Genomic DNA, 26,286 nt, shown 5'->3' with positions numbered 1-26,286 from the left:
GCTATCTCTCTCGATAGATGTATTCGTATCGCTATCTCTCTCGATAGATGTATCCGTATCTCTCTTGAGATTTCCACTTAACATCTACATCTATCGAGAGAGATAGCTATAGCTAGAGATAGAGATAGAGAGAGATATATATATATATATATATATCTGTCTTGTGGGTAGACTGTACAAATACAATATACTGTAATACAGTAGGAATCAGAGGGCCCTGCTCGTTAGAACTTACAATCGAAGACACATATAGTCCTAGTTTGTAAGCTCTAACAAGCAGGGCCCTCTGATTCCTACTGTAGTAAAGTATATTGTATTTGTACAGTCTGCCATTAAGTTGTAAAGCGCTGCGTAAACTGTCGGCGCTATATAAATCCTGTATAATAGTCCATGCACACAACCTGGTGAATTCCCAGCAAACCACCAAGTGGATACAAATGGAGAGGCTTGCAGCATATGGTCTTATAAAAATGACAGTATATAGCTATGCTGCAATCCTCCCCATATGTGAAATATATATAATTTATGTAGAAGACCTACATTTATTTAAAATTATATAATATTTATACTAAAATGTGTGTATGTATTAAATATACAGCGGGTAAAATAAACACATCACGATTTTCCTAGGTAAATATATTTCTGAGGCTATTTTCACACTGCCTCAACGTGACTGAAATTTTGCAGCTGCGATTTTAGGGAATGCCTATGTAAACTTGAGGTCTATGGACCTCAACTCATGTCAGTCGGACCAAAGTAGTACTAGTAGTAGGACTTGGAAGTCGGCGCTGATATAAATGGTACTCATTGGAAATTATGGGGTGTGACTTGTCATGCAACTTTGCAGCCCCAAGTCGCAGGACAAGTCGCACAAGTGTGAAAGGGGCCTAAAGGTGCAATTGACATGACCTTTTCACCTCATGTCAGTAACAACCACGGTGGATTTGATTTAAATCAAGTTGATTTTATTTCACTAGTGAAAAGGCTTGATTTAAATCAACTCTATTTAAATCATAATTTTTTTAGGCCTCTTGCACACTGGATGTTTTTACAGCTGCTTTTTTTCTGCAGCCAATAAAATCCCCAGCATGTTATCCTATGTGTCCATGCGCACCTACAGGCTGTAATCTGCAACTAACCCAGTACTAGTGGGTTTTTGAGAGTTTTTCAGCTGTAAAACCGCTCTAATAATGAAAATGATGAAAACGGCTTAAAAATGCCTAAAAACACATTTTATCAGCGTTTTTGAGCCATAAGCTTTTATGGGAATATAGTTTTGCTAAAAAAAAATGCTAGTGCAAAAATGCTGAAACTCACTCTACAGCTACAGTTACTGGCTTTTTTATAATGTCCAGTGTGCATGAGGACTTAAAGAGCAACTGTCATCTGTCTCGCAGTGGCTCCTCCTCTGACCCGCTGGTGACTCACCGACAGTCCCATTCACATTAATGGGACAGCTGGTGATGTGGCAGTGACACAACAAGGTGAGGGACGTGACAGCAGCAGGTGAGTGGATGCCCACTAACAGGCGCTGACATGATGGATCTGAAATGACAGGTGCTCTTTAATCACTTTAATACAGGGCACCCCCCCCCCCTCCTTCCTGCCCAAGCCAATTTTCAGCTTTTAGCGCTGTCGCACTTTGAATGACAATTTTTATCATTTTGTTCCCACAAATAGAGCTCTCTTTTGGTGGTATTTCATCACCACTGGAGATTTTAATTTTTGCTAGACAAATAAAAATAAAGAGATATAACAAAAAGCACAGCGCTCGATATAAATGCAAAAATACAACAAAAATTGATATTACTATTAAAGCACCAACAACTTTCATATGTGATAAAAGAAAAAAATAGAAATGAACAATAACATGAATGCTTCACTATAGTGATATATATGCGTGAACAATAACATGAATGCTTCACTATAGTGATATATATGCATGACTATTCCCAGTTTTTTATCCACACATTTAGAAAAAAGTCCAAAGATGCAAAAATTATGTCAAAACAAATGTCCAAAAAAAAGGAACCAATACAGCTTTAAAACGAAACTCCGCGTGTCTATCCTACGGCCGTTTCGTCAGAAATGACATCATCAGGGGCACCTGATGATGTCATTTCTGACGAAACGGCCGTAGGATAGACACGCTCGTACCGACGGCGCATGCGCGGAGTTTCGTTTTAAAGCTGTATTGGTTCCTTGCAAGGAAAAGTGTTTTTATGGATGCCAGTGAGGTGACTTTTAATAAACAAGAGATAAAACGTTCTACACCATTGGAGTTTTCTCTTTTCTTTTAAACACTTCCATATCGGTGAGAGCTCTCTTCCCTGATTGTACCGCTGTCTGGAAGCCTGTGGCGATCGTTTGTGGATCTACATCCATCATCCCAGCTAAAGTTTCAGCCGCTGTGGAGGGCAAACCCCAAGCTGTTAGCCTCTGATTAGAGGCATAGAGCTATCTGGTAAGCCTTCAATCTATACCAGGTGACGGGATTTCAACACGGTGACAGTCACTGATTTATTATTCAAAGTCACATTTAATTGCTTTTTTGGACATTTGTTTTGACATAATTTTTGCATCTTTGGACTTTTTTCTAAATGTGTGGATAAAAAACTGGGAATAGTCACGCATATATATCACTATAGTGAAGCAGTCATGTTATTGTTCACGCATATATATCACTATAGTGAAGCATTCATGTTATTGTTCATTTCTATTTTTTTTTCTTTTATCACATATGAAAGTTGTTGGTGCTTTAATAGTAATATCAATTTTTGTTGTATTTTTGCATTTATATCCAGCGCTGTGCTTTTTGTTATATCTATTTAGTAGTGCCCTTATCAAGGTATAGTGCATAGCTGCAGGATTTTCCTTCACGGGTGATATTCACTAAGTTACTGTTTGTACACCTAGCGCGAATTTTTTCTTTAGAAACAAATAAAAATAAAGACCGAAAATTTTGAAAAAAAAAAAAGTTTTTCTTTGTTTCCGTTCTAAAATTTTGTAAATAAGTAAGTTTTCTCCTTCACTGATGAGGCTTCACTGACAGGCACTGATTGGCATCCTTGGTGGGCAGTGCGGACCCCCCTGTCAGGAGAGCAGCCGATTGGCTCTCCTCTACTCATGTCTGTCAGACTTAGAGGAAAAGCTGGTACACGGCTTTTCCTGTTTACACTGATCAGCTGTGATTGCACACAGCTGATCACGTGGTAAGTAGCCTCTGTCAGAGGCTCTTTACCTAGATTGGAGTTGTGATGTGTCAGACTCACACACCACAACGTCGATCTGTGCGGCCTGGCTTGTTATCCTGCTGGATGTCATATGATGCCCAGTCAGGATAACTGAACCACTTCCCGGCTGTCATTCTGCTATAGGCCGGGCGGAAAGTGGTTAAATGTAAGGACTCATTCTTGCTGGGAGTTAGGAAACCTTCGTTTTGTTTGCAAATATTAAAGATACTATTTAGAATAAGCTGTCAGGTTAGTAAAACCACAATATCAGAACCGTTTTTAGGTTACTCAATTTTTTAAATTTCATTTAAAACAATAATATTGCCAGTGCATGTTCTCTCAGCTTGCAGAGCTTAGATTCATTGAATGAGTTTACCAAAAATGTAAATATTGCAGAATATACAGCCTCATGCTACATAACTAAGCTCCATTTCATGCTGAATAAAACAAAATTATTAATGTAGCAGAAATAGAAAACTATCTTTAGATTTTTTTTTTTTACTTCAAAAGCATTTTATTAAGATAAATTTGATAATCCCAAAAAATCAGCTTTAACCACTTTATCCCCGGAAGGATTTTTACACGCTTAATGACCAGGCCATTTTTTGCGATACGACACTGTGTTAGTTTAACTGACAATTACGCAGACGTGTGAAGGTGTACCCAAACAAAATTTTATGTCTTTTTTTTTTTTTTCCACAAATAGAGCTTTCTTTTGGTGGTATTTGATCACCTCTGTGTTTTTGGGTTTTTTTTGCACTATAAACAAAATAAAAATTTAAATGTCTTCATTAAATTTGGCCATTATGTATTCTGCGACATATTTTTGGTAAAAAAAAAATCCCAATTAGTGTATATCTTTTAGTTTGCACAAAAGTTATAGCGTCTACAAACTATGAGATAGCTTTAGGGACTTTTTTTAACTTTTTTTTTTTTTTTTTTTCACTAGTAATGGTGATCAGCATTTTTTTTTTCGGGACTGCGGCGGACAAATGTGACACTTTTTTTGGTGCTCGTTTACACCAATACAGTGATCAGTGCTAAAGAAAATGCACTGACCAATGTATAAATGACACTGGCAGAGAAGGGGTTGACACTGCTCCCTCAGTGTGCTTACTAACTGTGAGGGGGATGGACTCACTGCAGGAACAGAGAGATCTGTACTTCCTGCTAATCAGGAACACAGATCTCTCTGTTCCTGTCTGACAGAAGGACGGTCTGCTTTGTTCACACCTGCCCTTCCTTGGAGCAATCACGGGAGGCCGACAGCTGCCGGGCCCACTTTTTGGCTCCTGCTGTGTCCAATCACAGCAGGAGTGGCTCACCGGTGGCACGTGTGCCCCAGACTTGGTCACATGGACAACGTACAGGTACTATGTTTTGCGCAGCCGGGCCCCCCTGCTGCAGTATGTGTGGTGGGTGGTCCGGAACTGGTTAAATTAAAAAAAAAAAATAAAATTTTAAGGGCCGGTTCACACTGGTGCAAAGTCAGAGATCGGATGTGATTTGCACCGCAGTGAAAATCACACGTTATCTCTGTGCGATGGAATTTCAGCCATAAGGATCGTATGGCTGTATTCACTTTAAGATCGCACAGGACCTTTTTTTTTTTTTTTTTTTTGTCCTCAGCAGAATCAGATCGCATGGGTGTTCACACCCATTCGATTCCTGTCCGAGTTTGCAGATCGCACTGTCATATGCAAACTGATTTGGTGATGTCATTAACGTTTACCTGACACTCCCAGCAGTTCACATAGGGCAGTGTGAACTGCTGTTGGGAAACATGCGATGCGGGAACCCGCAGTGGATTTGCAGGGTTTCCGCATCGCAGCAGTGTGAACCAGCCCTAAATCACAATTTTTATTCACCCTGGTAACATCCCATGCAATCCATACATACAAAGACTCCAAAATAAATAAGTTCAGAAATTAAGTTGTGTAAAAAAAAAAAAAAAAATGGAATGACACAGGGAATTATGTATTGAACATGCTGACCGAAATGTATTTAATACTTCGTACAAAATCCTTTGTTGATAATGGCAGCTTTAACCCTTTCATGACTAAGCCTATTTTTGAAATATGGTGTTTACAAGTTAAAATCCATATTTTTTAAAAGACCCCTGATCCCTCCTTTGCACGTCATAGTATTCAGATCGCCGAAAATGGCGATTCTGAATACTGTGTATCTTTTTAAAATCGGCGCCATTGGCAGCCGAGTAAACGGGAAGTGACGTCATGACATTGCTTCCACGTTTACATTTAGAAGGCTGGAACGAAGCCGCCCACAGCTTCGTTCCAGCCCGCCCCCAACTGCTGGAGACAGCCGATTGGCCACTAGGCCTCCCGATCGAACAGGAGGCCCAGTAACAGTGGCGGGAGGGGGGGACGTCCCCTCCTGCTGCTCCGGTATAACAGCCGAGTGGCTTTTAGCTGCATCGGTTGTTATACCCGGAAAGCCACTGTTATACCTGGACGCCCGCTGTAAAAAACGGTACCGGGATGATGCCTGCAGCTGCGGGCATCATCCCAGTATAACCCCCGAAAGCCGAGTACGCACATCTGGGAAGGGGTTAAGATGCCTCCCGCGTGAAAAAACTAGTCTTGTGCATTGCTCAGGTGTGATATTTTTTTTTTTCTTTCTTTTTTTTTTTGGTCCTTTCTTTGACACAGTCTTCATATCTTGACGGTTCCTTGGGCCTCTTCTATGAACTCTGATCTATAGTTCTTTCCATAGTTGTGTTTTTTTTTTTTTTTTTTTTTATTGGATTTAAGTCAGGTGATTGGCTGGGCTGTTCTAGCATCTTTTTCTTTCTTTGAAAGCAATTGAGAGCCTTGACTTTGTGTTTGGGATCATTGTCTTGCTGAAATGTCCACCCTCATTTCATCTTCATCACCCTGGTAGATGGCAGCAGATTTTTATCAAGAATGTCTTGGTACATTTTTCCATTCATCCTTCCTTCAGTGATATGAAGTTTGCCAGTACCATATGCTGAAAAACAGCCCCACACCATGATGTTCCAACCTCCAAACTTCACTGTTGGTATTGGGGTGTTTTTGGGGTGATGTGTAGTGCCATTTGACCTCCAAACATGGTGTGTATTATGGCATCCAAAGAATTCAGTTTTGGTCTCATGTGACCAGACTATATTCTCCCAGAATTTCACAGGCTTGTCTAAATGTTGTGCAGCAAACTTTAAACGAGCTTCAACAATGAAGTCTTGCGTGGTGAGCGTGCATACAGGCCATGGCGGTTGGGTGCATTACTTATTTTCTTTGAAACAATTGTACCTGCTAATTCCAGGTCCCATTAACGTGAATTCCAGGACAACTCTTCTTATAATTCTTTTCACTCCTCTGTCAGAAATCTTGCGAGCAGCGCGTGGTCGTGGCCGGTTTATGGTCAAATGACATCCTTTCCACTTCTGGATTATCGCCCCCAACAGTGCTCGCCGGAACAATCAGAAATCCTTCTGTAACCAGTATGTTTTGCAACAATAAGGTTGCAAAGGTCTTGAGAGAGCTCTTCATCATGAGATATTTCTTGTGTGACACCTTGGTAATGAGACAGTTTTTTTTTTTTTCCCTATAGGCCATAAGGTGATGCTGAACCAGCTGATATTAATTTGCACTGACAAGGGGCAGGATGGCTCTCTAATTACTGAAATTATTTTCTGCTGTGTCTTGGCTTTCCATGCCTTTTTGCACCTCCCTTTCTTCATGTGTTCAATACATTTTCCCTGTGTCGTTCCATTTGATTACACTTAACTTAATCTCTGAATGTATTTGTTTTTTTGTATGTATGGATTGCATGGGTTGTTACCGCCGTGGTGAAAATTTCATGTCAATAGCGCCTTTAGAAATCTTTTTACCTAGAAAAATGGTGATGTGTTCAGTACTTATTTTATCCGCTGTGTATGTATGTGCTGGTGCGGCTGCTGATCGTGGGTGCAATACTTTCCAGGCTCCTGTTTATATAAAAAAGTGTGCACATTTTTATTACCTGCAAAAAAAATGTGCATTGTTGTTTTGTATGTAAAGGTGAACTTGGCCTTTAACCGCTTTAAGACCAGGCTTTTACTGACACTTTTTTGTTTACAAGTTTAAATCAATATTTTTTGCTAGAAATTACTTAACCCCCAAACTTATTTTTCTTAGCAGAGACCCTAGGGAATAAAATGGCCATCTTGCAATTTTTTTTTATATACATGGTATTTGCGCAGTGGTTTTGCAAACACATTTTTTTTGGTACAAAAACAATAAAAAAACAAAATATATACCCCAAAAGTGGAACTTCCGCTTTAAGTACTATTCGCCCCCTGACATGCCACAGTTGGCATGTCATTTTGGGGGGGGGGGGAGGGGGGCTGGGTACCCTGTTTGGCGTGGGACTTCCTGTCCCACTTCCTCCTTCCAACTTCTGGCCGCTAAGGCGACTTCTAGGCGGCCCCTCCCGGCAATGTTCTGGGACACGTCACAGGTCCCAGAACATTGCCTGGCCATTGACGGAGCACAGCGCAGCTTGCGCATGAGCAGTGCGTGCGTGGCTGTGAAGCTGCAAACTGTCACAGTGGGCACCCACACTCCCACAATGTCGGCGCCGCGAAGAGGAGGGGGAGAGAACGGAGGCTTCGGGTGGCCGCATCGCTGGACTGCGGGACACGTGAATGTCTGTTTATTAAAAGTCAGCAGCTATACCTTTTTGTAGCTGCTGACTTTTAATAAACTCAAAAACCAGTGGATCTCCACTTTAAAGCTGATGTTACGCCAAGTAAATAGAAGCCTAACATGTCGCGCTTTAAAATTGCGCACACTCGTGGAATGGCGACAATCTATAGTACTTAAAAAGAAATCTTCATAGGCGATACTTTACAATTTTTACTGGTTACCAGTTTAGAGTTAGAGTAGGTCTTGGGCTAGAGTTGGTGCTCTTGCTCTAATGTTCTCAGCGATAACCTGCATGTGTGGCAAACATCCCTTGTAATAGAAATAAGGATGACAGGCCCTCTTCATGGAGAGATCTGGGGTCAAAGACCCCAAAACTCTTCTTTACCTTTTTTAAAATCAAAGGATAAAAAAAAAAAATATTTACTTCCAGTCTGGACTGGAAGTGACATCACTCCAGTCCTCCAAGGCCATAAAGCCGATCAAAGACTCTAATCTTTGCTCACCTCTGGGACCACCTGGATGCGTTGGATCATTTCTCAGGGGCAGCTGGCGGAAACTAATCCCGAGAGACACCAGCCAAAGTGGGACATCCCCTCCCTCCGCTTCTGAAAGCATTCCAGTGGCTTATGAGCCGATCAGAAGGCTTTCATGAGATAACCAGCCGCAAACTGCTTCAATGCCGTAACGTCTATATATACATATTTTGTAATTCCCCCCCCCCCCCTTCTGTAATATTTTTTTAATATAAAAAGCTGGGTTTGGTAAACATTGTGTATCTCAATGCATGCTTGTGTAAATGTTTCAAGAACTGGTTCACACCAGAACACAGTGCCGAAAATGCATGTACCATGTGTGTTTCCTTCACAGTGCTCAAAATGCACTGCCTTCTTCTGTGGGTGCCGGTGGATTGTTAATAGCATGCCAAATGCAGATCACAAAGCACCGCGTTTACTGCCACCAAAGTTTTTAAAATTAGTGCATGCTCTACTTTTACTGCATTCCGGTGTGATTTGCAACCCTTTCAAATGAACAGGCTGCAAAACTGTACCGTATGGAAACTTGTGGGTTCAATCCTGCTTGTTCTGTGTTATTTAGGTGTGAACCAGCCCCAAGTGTAGAAAATTGTATCCAGTAGTCATTCTCTTGTCTGATGTCAGCCTTCAACCAGTTGGCCAATACTTGTGGGCTCTTTTGACTGTCTTGCAGTTAATAAGCAAGGTCCGCTTAACGGAGAAGTCCAACTAAAGCTTGTTTGGCTCGGTTTGTCTTATGGGTCACAGGAGTACAGTTTTTGTTTTGCACTCCTGTTACCCGTTTTCAGCAGAGAGCGGTCTGAAGTCCGTTCTCTGCTGACATCACATTGATCAGTCCAGGCACTGCATCATCCCAACTCTGGAAGTGCCTGGACTGATAGCCGTCTCAACCTCCCAGCGAGCCGCTGAGATGGCTGCTCCCCGTCTCTCTACAGCTCATCGCTTCAGTGAGTGTGGCGGAGCAGAGCATTAGAGCTGCTGATCAGGGTGGATTTGATTTATATCAAGTCGATTTTAATACACGATTTAAATCAAGTTGATTTGAATCGTCATTTTTTTAAAGAACACCTGTCATCTCTGTCCTGCAGCGTCAGCTTCCCTGACCGCTGTTGATTCGCTGACAGTCCCATTTACTTTACGCAGACGGCTGGTGATGCGGCAGTGACACAACAAGGTGAGGAATGTGGCGGCAGCAGGTGAGTGGATGCCCGCTGACCTGCGCTGGCATGATGGATCTGAAATGACAGGTGCTCTTTAAATGTAAGGACTCATTCTTGCTGGTAGTTAGGATCTTTAATATTTGTAAACAAAATGGTTTCCTATGTAGAATAATAAGTTGTCAGGTTAGTAAAACAGCGATATCGGAACTGATTCAATCATCTAGTTTGTAGTGTACATAAATTCGCACAACAATGGGATAAAGGAATGTTGCTGAACTTTTGTTTTATCTCACGGTTACTGTGAAATTGTGTGAATACACCAATGGCAGTGCATGTTATCTGAGCTTTCAGAGCTTGGATTCATTGAATGAGTTTACCAAAAGTGTAAATATTGCAGAATATACAGCCTTCTGCTACATAACGAAGCTCCATTTCATGCTGAATAAACTTAATGAATAATGTATCTTAAGTAGAAAACTATCTTTTGATTAGATTTTTGCTCTAAAATATTTTTTAAATACAAAATATCCTGTTTGTTTTTTGTGTTTAAATCCAAAAAAAAACAAAAAACAAATTGCTTTATAGCCACCCTGCTGCTGATTGACAGGCAACAGCTCTCCACTCGGGGGTCTGTGAGAATCGAGCCATCAGCGATGTTTGATCGCTCGGTTCTCATTGCAGAGACAGTGGGGGACAGATGCGGCATTGGTTTGATGCTGCATCCAACTAGGCAAGTATGATTACGGGAAAAAAAAAAATTCCCATACTTCTCTTTTAAATACTTGTCCGTTCTTTTTCTACTTTTGAAACATCAAGTTCAGGGACAACCTGTTCACTTGCTGTCTAATATATCCCCCCTATTTTCAGATGCCATTGGAAGGAAATCAATGTTTCTCACTTTACCGGTCAGTGGTCATATTTATATGGCTGATTTATCTATATGCTCTTCAACTGTGCACTGAAAGCAGAGTCCACCCAAAAATGGAACTTCCACTTTAAGTGCAGGTGACCCCCTGACATGCCACATTTTGGCATGTCATTCTTTTTTGCGGGAGGAGCGGGTACCCTGTTTTTACGGGCACCCAGCTCCCACTTTTTCCCCTGCCTCCGTGGCACCGGAAGAAAGTTCACCTCTCCCCCCTCCCTGCTGGCGCCTTGGAGAGGAGCGAGGCTTCCTGCACTCGCATTGCTGGACCGTGGGACAGGTGAGTGTCTGATTATTAAAAGTCAATAGCTACACTTTTAGTAGCTGTTGACTTATAAATGGATGGAATTCCGCTTTAATGGTTTACCTTGAGTTTTTTCTTTTAGGTTAATTTAGTGTAATTTCAAAGGAAACCATGTTCTAAGTGAAATCCAGAGGCTGCCTCTCTAAAATATGTTTTGTCTGTCTCTGGCCTGAAAAAGCATTCAACCTGTAAAGTAACTGCAAAATCAGAACTCCATTTTTGCTTCCTTGTACTAAGTCGATGGGATTGGCAAAAAGGCTGTGCAGTTGCACTCGCACTCAGAGCTTAGTGATTGTTGTGAATCTTCACTTCATAAAGAATACCCATTGAGGTGCTAAGAAAGTTAGAAAAAAAAAAACCGCATGTTTGCTTGCACATGATTGGATCGTGGACATCAGCAGAGCTTCGTCTCATTCAATAAGCTCTAAGAGGATGAGTACACATTCTGTTTGACTTTGTAAATCAACTCCTGTGGTGCAAAGTGTTAAAAGATATCATATCAATATAAAAGCTAGGCATCTTAAAAGGAAAGCAAAGACTGCACAGGTAAGGTCAAGTTAACTCGCACCCCTGTGCTAAAATGCTGCAAAAAAAGTAAGGGAAAAAAAAGGTAATCTACTTCCCTTTCCTCTGACTTCGGTACTGTAGGGGTTTATGCTTTTTTTCCTCTGACAACATCGCTAAGCATGGGGAGTAACCCAAATCTTGCACGTTTGGTATGGTGGGGAATGGGTATTTTGGGTGCAAGGTCCAATTTCATATTTTTCCTGTTGCTCAAGCCATTAAACCTGAGTGCTTTGAAGTACTGCATGCTGTTGTTTGGAAATATTTGTGTAAAGTTCCTTGTGACCCATCATGGGTGACACTATCATTTGCCATTTCTGAGCAAAGTGACAATCTATGTCTTAACACATCTATACTTGCTTTGCCAGTACTTCCCTGCTACTCCTTTGCTGGCAGCATTAAAATTCCTGGTATTAGATGCTAGGTTGAGTGGAGGTGTCACTCTTGGGCACATTACATTGTTTGGACCTAGTGATTGGCTGCTGGATCTGGGTGTTGTCATATGCTTTCCAATTCGGTATTTGTTACCACTGTGTGTGTGTGTGTGTGTGTGTGTGTGTCTCGGACATGAGGCAAAGCAGTGGCTCTAGCACGATGGTCAACTCCAACAGACACTTTGCAGAACAAGGCATGGAAAGTCTAGAATGGAATAAGAATTAGCTGCAGAGAGGTCACAGGCAATGTTGTTGTTATACTACAGGATTTATGTAGCGTCAACAGTTTATGCAGCACTTTACAATATAAAAGGGGGCAGTACTATTACAATTTAGTTCAATGCAGAAGGAATAGGAGGGCCCTGCTCAAGGAGCTAACAATCAAAAGGTATGTTGATTAGACTTTTGCCCGACCTTTTTTTGGGTGCAGCTTACAGTTTAGTTCCTCTTTAATGTCAAATTGAAAGGAGATCTCTGCAAAGATATTTAAATTGCAGTGGAAAAATAAATGCCTGCTTACTGACCCCAGAGCGAACATTTACATTGGCAGAATGGCATGGACAGGCAAATGGACGTACAGGTACGTCCCTTTAAATTTGCCGTGCGAGCTCCGTGAGTGTGATTGCGGGTCCCGCGATCGTCTCACGAAGAGGAAGAATGGGGAAATGCTGATGTAAATCAGCATTTCCCCCGCTCTGCCTAGTGACACTGATCAGTGGTGTCACACGCAGCCCATCCCCCACACAGAATCACTCCCTAGGACACACTTAACCCCTGCAGCGCCCCCTAGTGGTCAGCCACTTCACTGCCAGTCGCATTTACACAGTAATCATTAGAGGCTGACCGATCTTTGGCATTTTTTAATTAATCATCATCGGTCGATTGTGCTGATAAAAAAGGCCGATTAAAAACTTCAGCGGGACTTGCAAATAACTTCTGTAATAAAAGCCAATGCAAGTTGCCTGAAGTCTTCCCTTGGAGACTTGTCTCTCCTATCCGGACAGCCTGCCAAGTCTGAGAAAAGAAGCTAATAGATACAATGTTTATACTTATCAATGGACTGAACTCAGTGTGTAGGAGTTCTCAGTTTAACCATTAAAATGGATGTAAACCCAATGTCATCCTTTCTAAACTACTGCCATAGGGGTTATCTATAAGGATATACAAGGATAAATGTCTCCCCTCTGTCTGTTATGAGAGCAGAAAAATGCATATTCTGTGGGTGGGTCTGTTGTCTGGAGCTCGGTCGGTGGAGTCGTGATGTCAGTAGACTGCCCGCCCACCTCTACACTCAACTTGTCAACATGCATTTTTCTCCTGTGTATTTCTTACATTGAACTTCTGCTATGATCTCTAACATCCAGTGAAAAGACAGGAAGTAACCACATGACTTCAGCATGCCCAATTATGCTGAGGTGTGGAACATCCAATCCTGGCAGAGCAGCAGAAGAAAGCAGTGGAGGAGGGAATTAAAAAATAATGCCTGTGTCTTAGGCCCCTTTCACACGGGATGGATCCGTGTTGATCCGCCCCGTGTTTATCCGCTGCTCAGCGGGGATCGCTCCGTTTTCCCCAGCTGAGCAGGCAGATGACAGGGCGGGACCCGCACACTGTGCAGGGACCGCCCTGTCAGATCTCCGCTCTCCCCTATGGGGGATCGGAGGAACACGGACCGTCTGTCCGTGTTCATCCGATCCGCTCTGCAGACGGATAGAAAAATAGGATTTTCTTCCGTCCGCAGAATCGGACGAGAGCGGAGCCGGACAACATCGGGTGTTAGCGGATGTACATCCGCTGACACCCGCTATCCCATAGGGATGCATGTATGTCTGTATTTATTCCGAAAACGGATGGATGAAATACGGACATACTGTCCGCATGTGTGAAAGGGGCCTTAGGCTAGTGCACGAGATATGTAAATCACCTGTCACTCACAGCAAGGGGGGAGGATTTGACAATGTTTTTCTCTGTCAAGATTTATCTCACTGAACAATAAAAGAGGATTGCTCAGAGATGGATTAACTCTTTGTGGCAAGACTGGGCTCAAATGATAGGAAATCTTATACTCTATATTATGACATATATAAAAAAAAAAATTCGGGTTTACATCCACTTTAACCGGTTCAATACAGGGCAATTTCACCCCCTTCCTTCCCAGGCCAATTTTTAGTTTTTAGCGCTGTCGCACTTTAAACGTCAATTGCGCGGTCGTGCGACGTTGTACCCAAAAAAAAAATTGACGCCCTTTTTTCACCTCAAATAGAGCTTTCTTTTGGTGGTATTTGATCACCTCTGCGGTTTTTATTTTTTGCGCTATAAACAAAAGAAGAGCGACCATTTTGAAAAAAACAATATTTTTTACTTTTTGCTATAATAAATATCCCAATTTTTTTTTTAAAAAAACAAATTTTTTCCTCAGTTTCGGCCGATACGTATTCTTCTACATATTTTTGGTAAAAAAAATCACAATAAGCGTATATTGATTGGTTTGCGCAAAAGTTATAGCGTCTACAAAATACGGGATAGATTTATGGCATTTTTAAAAAAAAAATATTTATTTATTTTTTTAGCGGCGATTGCGATTTTTTTTTCGTGACTGCGACATTATGGCGGACACATCGGACACTTTTGACACATTTTTGGGACCATTCACATTTATACAGCGATCAATGCTATAAAATTGCATTGATTACTGTGTAAATGTGACAGGCAGTGAAAGGGTTAACCACTAGGGGGCGGGGAGGGGTTAAGCATGTTTCCTAGGGAATGATTCTAACTGAAGGGGGAGGGGACGTACAAGGGGAGGAGACCGATCAGCGTTCCTCCGTTCTGGGAACACAGATCGCTCTCCTCAGAGCTGACAGGCTGTGGATCTGTGTGTTATCGGGCAATCGCGGGTGCCCGGCGGACATCGTGGCCGCCGGGCACACGCACCGGGTCCCGAGCAACGCGGCGGCCGCGCGCGCTCCCGGCGGTGCGCACGCGCCCCCTAGACGGCCGGGAATCCCAGGACGTCATATGACGTCCACCCAGGATGGGAGATCCCATCTGTGGACGTCATATGTCTATAGCTGGGTAATGAAGTGGTTAAAGACTAAATCTTTTCTGACACTTATTGCTTTCAAGTAAAAATCCTATATTTTCTGCTAGAAAATGTAGAACTTAGAACCCCCCCCCCCCCCCCCCAAACATATTATATATATATATTTTTATTAGCAGAGACCCTAGGGAATATAATAGCAATTGTTGCAATATTTTATGTCACACAACATTTGCGCAGCGGTCTTTCAAACACTATTTTTTTGGAAATAATACACTAATGAATAAAAAAAAAACTAAAACAGTAAAGTTAACCCATTTTTTTTTTTTTTTTTTTTCGTCCAAAAGTTTTCATTACCTGTGTTTGTGTATTTAACCACTTGACAACTGGGCACTTAAACCCCCCAGCTGCCCAGACCAATTTTCAGCTTTCAGCACTGTCACACTTTGAATGACAATTACTCAGTCATCTAATACTGTACCCAAATGAATTTTTTGTCCTTTTTTTCATACAAATAGAGCTTTCTTCTGGTGGTATTTCATCACCTCTGGGTTTTTTATTTTTTGCGCTATAAATTAAAAAGACCCACAATTTTTCTTTGTTTCTGTGATAAAATTTTGCAAATTATTCATTTTGCTTCATAAATTTTGGCCACAATTTATACTGCTACATATCTTTGGTAAAAATAACCCAAATTAGTGTATATTATTTGGTCTTTGTGAAAGTTAGTCTACAAGCTGTGGTGCAAATCATAAAAAATTGATCACACCTGATGTACTGACAGCCTAATCTAATTTCTTGCGACCCGAACAAGTCAGGAAAGTACAAATACCCCCCCCCCCCCAAATGACCCCCCCCCCTTTTTTTTTTAAAGTAGACATTCCAAGGTATTTAGTAAGATGCATGTTGAGGTTTTTGATGTTGTCATTTTTTCCCACAATGCTTTGCAAAATGAAGATTTTGCTGACAGATGGCACTTATACGTGGCAGTGGGGACAGGTGGCAGTGACGACAGGTGGCAGTGACAGGTACTGTGTTGACTTTTTTTTTTTTTTCTGACACTCACGCTGCAGCCTTTAGCTCTCCCTCCTCACACGTTGTCTGTGTGAGGAGGGAGAGCCGGCAAAGAGAGATGATCTCATATGTTAACATCATCTCTCATTGGACACGCCGATCGCGCTGTAAACGGGCACTGTGATTGGCCATTTACAAGGCCAGCACAGAATTTCCCTGATGCGCGCATCGCGGAAGTAAACGGGAGGACGTCCAGGGACGCCCTCCTGGGAATGGCGTCCGCACTGTAGACGTCTTTTAGCTATAGCACGTTCGCGAAGTGGCTAAGATATAGTTTTTTTTTTTTTTTTTTTTTTTTTAATCTAAATTATACATAAGTGAACTGATTGGAGGTTTGTTTTGTTTAATAAATGTTTAAATGTAAGAAATTTTCTGTATCACTTATTACTTAAGGCTGCTTTCACACTGGAGCGGGCAGGCGTTGACGGTAAAACGCTGCTAGTTTTAGCGGCGCTTCACTGTCATTTTAGTGGCTCTATTCGGTTGCTATATTCGGTTATATATGTGTTTTGGGGGTTCTAAGTGATTTTCCAGCAGAAAATACAGGATTTTTACTTGTAAGCAACAAATGTCAGAAAAGATTTAGTCTTTAAATGGTTAAACTGAGAACTTCTACACACTTCAGTTCATTCATAAGTGTAAACATTGTATCTCTTCAGGTTCTTTTTATCAGATTTGGCAGGCTGCCCAGAGGAGGAGAGAAGTGGCTTCACAGAAGATTTCAGGCAACTTGTATTGACTTCTATTACAGGCATTTGCAAGTCATGCTGAAGTTATATCGGCCTTTTTTATCAGCACAATCGGCTAATGCCGATTAAGTTAAAAACCCCAAATATCGGTCGACCTCTAGTGAAGGGGTTCTAACTGTTAGATTTTATGAGATGAAGGGAAAAAAAAGGGGGGGGGGGGGGGAATCGGCCTAACATATCGGGCCAAAAAAATTGGCATCATATATCGGCTGCTGCGATTTCTAAATATCGGCATCGGCTAGAGGAAAACCCATATCGGTTGACCTCTAGTAATCGATGCATTTTTAATCGCACTGGTCGCTGTATAAATGTGAATTGTCCCAAAATAGCGGCAAAAGTTTCCGATCTGTCTGCCATAATGTCGCAGTCACGATAAAAATCACAGATCGCCACCGTTACTAGTAAAAAAAAAATTATAAAAATGCCATAAACTATCCCCTATTTTGTAGACGCTATAACTTTTGTGCAAACCAATTAATAAACGCTTATTACAATTTTTTTTTCGGCCTAAACTGAGGAAAATAAATGTTTTTATATATTTTGTGGGGATATATATTATAGCAAAACGTAAAATATAATGCGTTTTTTTTTTTTTTCAAAATTGTCTATCTTTTTTTGTTTATGGCGCAAAAAATAAAAACTGCAGAGGTGATCAGGTACCACCAAAAGCAAGCTCTATTTGTGAGGTCAGTAGGGTGTCCATTTTGTTTAGGAGCCAGGTCGCACGACCACGCAATTGTCAGTTAAAGCGACGCAGTGCCGAATCGCAAAAAACGCTCTGGTCTTTGGGCAGCCAAATGATCCGGGGCTGAAGTGGTTAAATATACATCTTATTACACACCTAAGATGCCACTGATGCAGCAAGTAGAACTATGAGCAAAAAAAAAAAATGCTTTCTCTCACTAGCATTATAGCCACTTAAAGGGTAAGTTCACCTTTACAGAAAAATCTGTAAGGTGAACTTACACTGGACCCCCTCCCCATTGCACCTGATCCCGCAGTACCTGAGGCTGGCTATGTTCCACACTGACACATTGTAAAACCGCTTTACCGGTCCGGGGATCAGAAATCCCCCTCGGCTTTATCTCCTAGATGTACCTTGTAAAGGTACGTGTTGGAGGCATTCTAATTGGTGTGACGGCACGACCAATCAGAACCCACGTAGCCCTTCCTTTCAGCGCTGGAGAAGAGTAGAGAAGGTCGCGGGGATTATAAATCCCTGTACCCGTAAAGTGGCAATCCGATGTGTCGGCGCAGGAAACAAAAGATCACCGCTCTAAGACAATTACCTCTCCTCAAATCGGCTGTCTGAGTTGAGATGGGTGTCTGCTCTTGTTGCAACAGTGGCATAGAAACAAAAATATGCTGGACAGCCGCACTCCACAAATTCACCTTTTTTATTTTATAAAAAAAAAAGGTCCAAAGCATCCAGTACACATGTACCAACATATATAGCTAAAGTGTTTCACACCAAAAGGTGCTTAACCACTTCAATACAGGGCATTTTTACCCCCTTCCTGCCCAGGCCAATTTTCAGTTTTCAGCGCTGTAACATTTTGAATGACTATTGTGTGGTCATGCAACACTGTACCCAAATGAAATTTTTATCATTTTAACTGCAGGAGGAGGGGACTGACTAGGGGTAGACCGATCGGTGTTCATACTTGGTATGGACACACGATCAGTCTCCTATCTCCTGACAGGACGTGTATCTGTGTGTTTACACCCAGATCAGCGGTCCTGCTCTGTAACGGGTGATTGCGTGTGCCAGGCGGACTCGCGGGCGCCGGGAACGTGCATCGGCTCCTCTGTTGCGCGCCTCCCATATACCCCTGGGAAGCAGAGGACGTCATATGACACCAGCCCAGCATGGGAGATCCCATATGGACGTCATGACAATGGGCAGGTAGGGAAGTGGTTAATCATAGCTGTTTAGCACCTTTTGGTGTGAAATGCATTAGCTATACGTGTTGGTACATGTGTACTTGGATGCTTTGGACCTCTGTCTTTTATTTCATAAAAAAAAAAAAAAAAAAAAAGGTGAATTTTTGGAGTGTGGCTGTCTAGCATATTTTTGTGTCTGTCAGTGCAGGAGATTGCTGGCCTCAGGTACTGGGTGTGATGGGGAGGGGGTCCAGTGCAAGTTCACCTTACAGATTTACAGAGCAGCCTCAATCCTCCTCTTATCGGGTTTACGAGAGAGAGCCCTGTGGCCAGCCATCTGTTGTGGAACTACAAGTCCCATGAGGCATTACAAGCATGATAAGACTTGTAGTTTTGCGACAGCTGGAGGGCCACAGGTTGAGCACCCATGCCCTAATGCATTAACCACTTCAGGCCCAGGAGGATTTACCCCCTTAATGACAAGGCCATTTTTTGCGATACGCACTCTGTCTCTTTAACTTGTAGTTTCGCAACAGCTGGAGGGCCGCAAGTTTGAGACCCCTGCTTTAACTGACAATTACACGGTCGTGCAACCTTGTACCCAAACAAACCTGATGTGTCTTTTTTTTTTTTTCACACAAATAGAGCTTTCTTTTGGTATTTGATCACCTCTGCGTTTTTATTTTTTGCACTATAAACAAAACCCCCGACAATTTTGAAAAAGAAAAATATATAATTTACATTCTGCTATAATACATATCCAAAAAAAAATATAAAAAAAAAAACAAATGTATTCATCAGTTTAGGCCAATATGTATTCTGCTACATATTTGTTTAAAAAAAATCGCAATAAGCATATATTGATTGCTTTCACAAAAGTTAGTGTCTACAAAATAGGGGATTTATGGAATTTTAAAATTTTTATTTTTTTATTTTTTTTGTTTTTACTGGTAATGGTGGCAATCTGTGATCTTTAGCGGGACTACGGCGGACAAATTTGACCCCAAGTGACACTTTTTGGGGACCAGTGACATTACAGTGATCAGTGCTAAAAAAAAAAAAAATAAATAAAAAAAAAAATGCACTGATCAATGTATAAATGACACTGGCAGGTAAGGGGATAACACTAGCGGGCGATCAAGGGGTTAACTTTGTTCCCTGGTTATGTTAACTTTGTGGAGGATGGGCTCACTGGGACAACAGAGAGTTCGCTGTTCCTGATCACTAGGAACAGCAGCTCTGAGTTGTCCCGTCAGAACAGGGATCCACCTTGTTTACATAGGCAGATCCCCATTCTGCCTCTGTGGCGCAAAAGCTGGTGGCTGGCGGACATAGTCCGCCGACCCCGCACGCACGCTTACAGTATCACATGAAACGATGTACATGTATGTCGTTTTTGCGCAATAGAGCAGACCTGCCGCAGTATAGGTACTCTGGCTGGTTGGCAAGTGCTTAAGTTAAAAACCTTTAGCCTTTACAACCACTTTAAGGCTGCTTTCACACTGGGGCATCGGTGGTAAAGTGGCGCTTTACTGTCGTTTTTGCGGAGGTTTTAGGCCTCTAGCGGGGTGCTTTTAACCCCCCCGCTAGTGGCCAAAAAAGGTTTAAAAGGACTCACAAAGCACCGCTGCAGTGGGGTTTTGCTGGCGGTTCAGCGGCCCTGCCCATTCATTTCAGTGGGCAGGAGCGGTGTATACACCGCTCCTTCACCGCTCCAAAGATGATGCTTGTAGGAGTTTTTTTAACGTCCTGCCAGCGCATCGCCTCAGTGTGAAAGCACTTGGGCTTTCACACTGAGACTGAAGGGGCGCTGTTTTTCAGGTGCTATTTTTAGCCCAAAAGCACCTGAAAAACCTCAATGTGAAAGGGGTCTAAAGCAGAACTTTACCCATAACGTTGTATAAAAAAAAAAAAAAAAAAAAAAAAAAAAGTACTTTAGCAAGGAACATACATTCTGCATAAATAATTATGCTACCAAAGTCGGTGTGTGCTGTAAACTGCCTCCAGCAATGTTCCTGTTTCTTCTTCCTGGCGGCTACCATTTTGCTGAAGCCCAGAGCCTCTGAGCAGTAGTAAGGCTTTAGTCTTTCAGCAGATTGGTCTCTACTCTTTGATTTTCAGCACAGTGCCTAAAAATAGAAGGCAACTGAGCATGTGCAGAGCAGGGTGTTAATGTTTTACATCACTTCAGGGTAGCACCTTTTACAGATACCGGCGGTCCCCGGGTTACAAAAAAGTCGGACAGGTAAATTTTTTAAGCTTTTTGGATAACATAGGGAATGGTTAACACCCCTGTAATGTTTGTTTTGCTGCCTGTGTTTCTGTTCAGAAGTTTTCACCTCACTTTCTGTCCCTATGACAATTGGATTTTGAAAATTTTGGGTTGTTGTGGGAACAAGGATTGGTGATAAAGCATCAGTGGAGACACCTTTTTTCCCATAATAACTCTTACAGGAGAGAATTTCCTTTCCTAGGGGTAGATTTCCTCTCACTTCCTGTTGTCTCCCTCTGTAAGTAGGAGTCGTTTGTAAGTCGTATGTTTGTAACTAGGGGACCGCCTGTATAGCTATCAAGACTTCATTTTCTGACTAAAGTTCTACTTTAAGTCAAAACTGCTTTTGAGGTCTTATAAAAAGTGAGAGGTTCGGAACTCCTCTTGGCTTTTTAGTGTTGTCTGTGTCGCAGTGTGGGTGATTTCAACAAGTGGAAAAATAATGGATCTGCAGCCTGGGGCAACAGATGGGGGCACAAAAACTGTTGTGCTGCTGATCGTGACCGACTGCATAATATGTGTAATTTTGCTTATTATTTCATCATATCCGTATTTAGTAGATGTGCCTTTTGGCAGCAATTTCAGCCCTGAGTTTGCGTCGATCAGTCTGTTATCAACGTTGCACATTTGAACACTGTAATATTTGTTCCTCTCTGCAAAACAGCTCCAGCTCTTTAAGGTTGCATGGGTATTATGAATGTGAACAGCCTTTTTCAAGTTTATTCATAAATCCTCTACTTGGTTGAGTCCAGATTATTGTTGTTATTGTTTTGGCTTTAGGTTTGGGGTTCTTGACTTGCTGGAAGAACAATCCTTTCCCTGGGTTTCTTGCTGACGGATTTGGGTTTTACCTTAGGTTTTTTTCTGTATACTACTTTTATTTTTACTTCAATGAGGAGCTCCAGTCGTTTTTGTGTTTAAGCCGGGTTCACACCTATGCGAATTAGATGTGGGTTTCCCCACATCTAATTCGCATAGCAGGAGAATGTGACTGGCTCCCTATGGAGCCGGTTCACATATCTCTGGGGCGGCTGCGGAGCACACTGCACAAAAACGCTGTGCGTCTTTGGCTCCGTTTCAGGGCCGAATTCAGGCATAGAATCGGCCCTGATTCGTCCCTGAAACGGGGAACAGGGACGCACAGCGTTCCTGTGCGATCCGCAGCCCGTTAGTGTGAACCCGGGCTAAAAGTTTAAAAGTCAGCAGCTAGAAAAACTGTAGCGGCTGACTTTTAACCACTTTAGCCCCAGAAGAATTTACCCCCTTCCTGACCAGTGTGTTTTTTGCGATTCGGCACTGCGTCGCTTTAACTGACAATTGTGCGCTCGTGCAACGTGGCTCCCGAACAATATTGACCTCCTTTGTTTTCCCCACAAATAGTTTTCTTTTGGTGGTAAATCGATCACCTCTGCGGTTTTTATTTTTTGCGCTATAAACAAAAAAATAGCGTCAATTTTGAAAAAACCGCATTATTTTTTACTTTTTGCTATAATATCCCCCAAAAATTATTTAAAAAAACATTTTTTTCCCCTCAGTTTAGGCCGATACGTATTATTATTCTTCATATTTTTGGTAAAAAAATCGTAATTAGTGTTTGGTCTGCGCAAAAGTTATAGCGTTTTCAAAATAGGGGATAGTTTTTTATGGATATGTGTGTGTGTGTGTGTGTGTGTGTGTGTGTGTGTGTATATGTGGCTATGTGTGACACGTCCTCTGATCTCTGCTCCTGATCACAGGGAGCAGAGATCAGTGACACGGTCACTAGGCAGAACAGGGAGATGCTTGTTTACATTAGCATCTCCCCGTGCGTCCTCTCCGTGAGGCGATCGCGGATGTCCCCGCTGGACCAGTGATCCGACTTGTGGAGCGGCCGGCGCGCACGCAATGGCACCGCGGCAAATTCAAAGGGGTGTACGGGTACGCCCATTTGCCCAGCCGTGCTATTCTGCCGACGTACAACGGCGCGCGTGAGTCGGGAACCGGTTAATAAACACTCACCTGTCCCATGATCCGAGCTGTCCCTTCTCTCCCTCTTCTCTGCCTGGCATCTCAACTATGGGCACCCGGATGTGAGAGGTTGTGGCTTCACAGCTGGGTGCCCACTGTGCATACTTGAGTTGACTGCACCTTCTCAATGGTCTGGCAGTGTTCTTGCATCTGTGACTGCAGGGAGGGGGTGTTGAGAACTTTGGCGATCTGAGTGTGAGCGGGTACTTGTGAAAACTAGGTACCCGCCCCCCCCCCCCCCCCCCAAAAAAAAAAATTGCATGCCTAATGTGGCAGGGGAAGGGGTACTTAAAGCGGAACTTCCCTTTTTGGGTGGTGCTCCACTGTCTGTTGCCCAGAAGTGTGATGCTGACACCACCATGCTGCAGGTTGGGCTGTTTAATGGTGTCCAGTGTTTGGTTTATTCAAAACAAAAGGTTTTAGGGCTCATGCACACTGCAGCTCAAAGAAGCAGCTCCTATAGGCTTTTGAGCTCTTTTATATTTTTTGCCTCCATGCCACTCCCCTCCATGTTAGCCAATGTGTCCATTTGCACTGGCTTTTTCAGGCATATGTTCCTTCAGGAAGAAAAAAACCCCCATCAAACTTGCATTTTTAAGGGGAGCTAGTGCCCCAAAGAGCTCAAAGCTCAAGAGCTAAAAGAAGCTTGAAAACATTTATCCAGCTTTTTGTTTTGTTTGTACAGTGGTTAAGAAAATGCTATCTAGGAGGGTTTGTGAAAAGGGGGAAAAAAAAAAAGCTTCTGCTCAAAGGAGCTTGAAGCTCAAAAAAGGTGCGCAGGAGCAAAAAAAAGCGCAAGATTCTTCTCAAATGCCTGTAAAAAAAAAAAAATGTTTTTTTGGGTTGTATTGTGCATGAGCCCTTAGCCTGATGGCCAAATAGCTAAATGGCCTATGACTCCCATAGGTTGCTGAAGGCTGTATGTGTAAAAGTTTTAGCATGGATTGGGCCATGCTTTTACAGCCCCAGTACCACATGTTTTTATTGCCCCAAAATTGCGTGCTTTCCTGACACACACAAACACGCTTTAGCATGGCCGTGGCATTATTTCCTTATGCGTGCACCAAAACGCATTCTAGTGCAGCGATTTTGAAAAAGGGTCAGGGATTTCTTTTGCACATTTTCCCACATGTAGAGCATCCTATTGAAATGATTAGGCTACCCTACACTAGGGGTGTTGAAAATGATTGGAATGCAGTTTAATCGCGATTGTGCGTGACGTCATCTGGACTCCTCCCCCGCCCTCCACAGAAGTGTCATGGCTGGAATGAAACAGCCCATGCTGCCCCCCCCCCTCACTGTATGATGTAGTCTCAGGAGGCATGCAGCCCCCACCCAAGCTTTCCCCCTGCTCAGGATCTGTAGCTGTCATCTCCCTGATAGACGGGCGCTGCTCGGCACTGACAAACACAGATCACTGCAGTTCTCATCACATCTGTGGGAAGCAGGGAGTTTGCTTCGGGAAATGAGCTGCGAGGGGAGGGTACAAGTGTCACACTGTGTTTGCGCAGCGGTCTTTCAAATGCAATTTTTTTGGAAAAAATTACCTTAACGAATTAAAAAAAAAAAAAAATCTAACCAGTAAAGATTTTACATGTGCGAATCGTGATCTTTTTATTCTAAGAAAAAAAACTGATTCTCATTTTGGCCAGAATCGTGCAGCTCTACCTTGTAAGTGTTTTTTAATCTTGTGCAATAAATGGTACTGTTTTAATACTAAACAGAGGCGCCCCCCCCCCCTGTTTCTTTGATATGTTTTGCAGAGTTGCTGGAGACACTGAGGATGGCTGCCTCCTTTTTAAATCACCCCTTACCGTGGTTCAACTTTGTTTTTACCTAAAGCCTGACTAATCAAATGTTCATTAATACAAACTAAGGTCATTGCCTCCTGGAGCGCCAAATACCCAATTTACCTTCTCTTGTAGCATGTCTGCCTTCTCTGACCCTCTCTTGTAGTATTTTGGGGGGTAGCCTGGAGCTCCACTAAATTTTTCTGCTGTGTTTAGACTTTGGTATATGCAGGGAGTGTTGCTGTGTGTGTGTGTTTGTGTGGTTTTTTTTTTTGGAACAGATAAAATAAAAAAAAAATGGCGTTCTCCTGACTGTGAATGCACAGTAATTGTGATGCTTTGCGGAATCTAATCAATGCGTTGACATGATAATCGTTGTCGAATAGAATAGTGAGGCCAGTAAAGATGCGCACCTCTACCCTACACACGACATGCGGAAACCTTGCCTGTATTGTGAACAGAGCATTAGGCTACATTCACACGGACATTTGTATCTGATAGCTCCTAAAAACACCAGTAATCTATGCTTGGAAAAAGTTGAACTATTTCCTACAGATAGGTGCAGTTTTGTAAATGAGTATAGGTGCGTCGTAGTGTTCAAACGTCCTATACCTCGGGCACCTCCTTTGAAATGGAGTGCAGAGCAAAGCTAGTGTTTACAATTGTGTGCCTGCTTGAGGTAGATTGGCGGAAAGAGGCAAATGAAGCGAAGATGTGTACATCCCCTTCCCCAAACATCCCATCATCTTACTAGGGGATGTTTTGCCCTGATCTGAGGAAATCTGAACCTCAGTACCTAGCCTGATGATAAATTTCACAACTTTACCAGAATGTCAGTGTCCACCTTTGACAGCTTACCAACATGAGAAGGAATACCAACATTTCAAGAAGAAAATGGGAAAGCTGCAGCCACACTGTCGATTTAGGCAGGTGTGAATTATAGCGGCAGGAATCGTCTTATTCCTGCCGTGGTTAGGTGCGGACCCATTCACTGTGATGACGGTTGCTGGCGGCTGCAGCTTTTCCCAGCTGTACACACAGCCAATGATTGACCTGTGGTGTTTACTGCTGGACGCACTGTGCCACAGTGTAGTGTTTTTATATTGGGTTATGTAAAGATTTACTTTAACCAATTGCCGACTGCAATATGTATATATGTTTACCGGGATTATGGCTAAAGATATCAGCCATAACCCCGGTTTTGTTTTTTGCAGGCGGGAGGGAACGTAACACCACAACCCTCCCACCTCCTGGCGCTCGCCCATTTCTATATATTTTTTAAAATTCATTAACCACTTGCTGACCTGCTCATGCAGATATGCGGCAGGTCGGCTCTCCTGCGCGAACCGACGACTCTGTCTGCCAGCGACCCACGATAGTGTTCAGGAGAAGCTAAACTGGGAACTGCCTATGTAAACAAGGCGATTCCCCATCCTGACAGATAACTTGACCAAGATCTATTGTTTCCAGTGGCCGGGAACAGGGATCTGTCATGTTCCAGTAAGCCCATCCCCCTTACAGTTAGAACACACCTAGGGAACACACTTAACCCCTTGAGATATATAGATAGATATTTTTATTTTTTATTTTTTTTGATATGTATTATAGCAGAAAGTAAAAAATAATGTATATTTTTAAAATTGTTGGTCTTTT

At 42.5% G+C, this 26,286-nt stretch overlaps 1 protein-coding gene across 4 annotated transcripts in view; it reads left to right on the top strand.

Moving 5' to 3' along the window:
* USP9X (ubiquitin specific peptidase 9 X-linked) overlaps window positions 1–26,286 on the top strand; it is a 365,419-nt gene that overhangs the window by 2,010 nt on the left and 337,123 nt on the right. The window lies entirely within an intron of this gene.

This window comes from Aquarana catesbeiana, linkage group LG02 (genome assembly GCF_042186555.1).
Source record: "Aquarana catesbeiana isolate 2022-GZ linkage group LG02, ASM4218655v1, whole genome shotgun sequence".
In the NCBI taxonomy this organism is placed as follows: Eukaryota; Metazoa; Chordata; class Amphibia; order Anura; family Ranidae; genus Aquarana; species Aquarana catesbeiana.
This window is presented reverse-complemented; position numbering and strand designations above follow the sequence as displayed.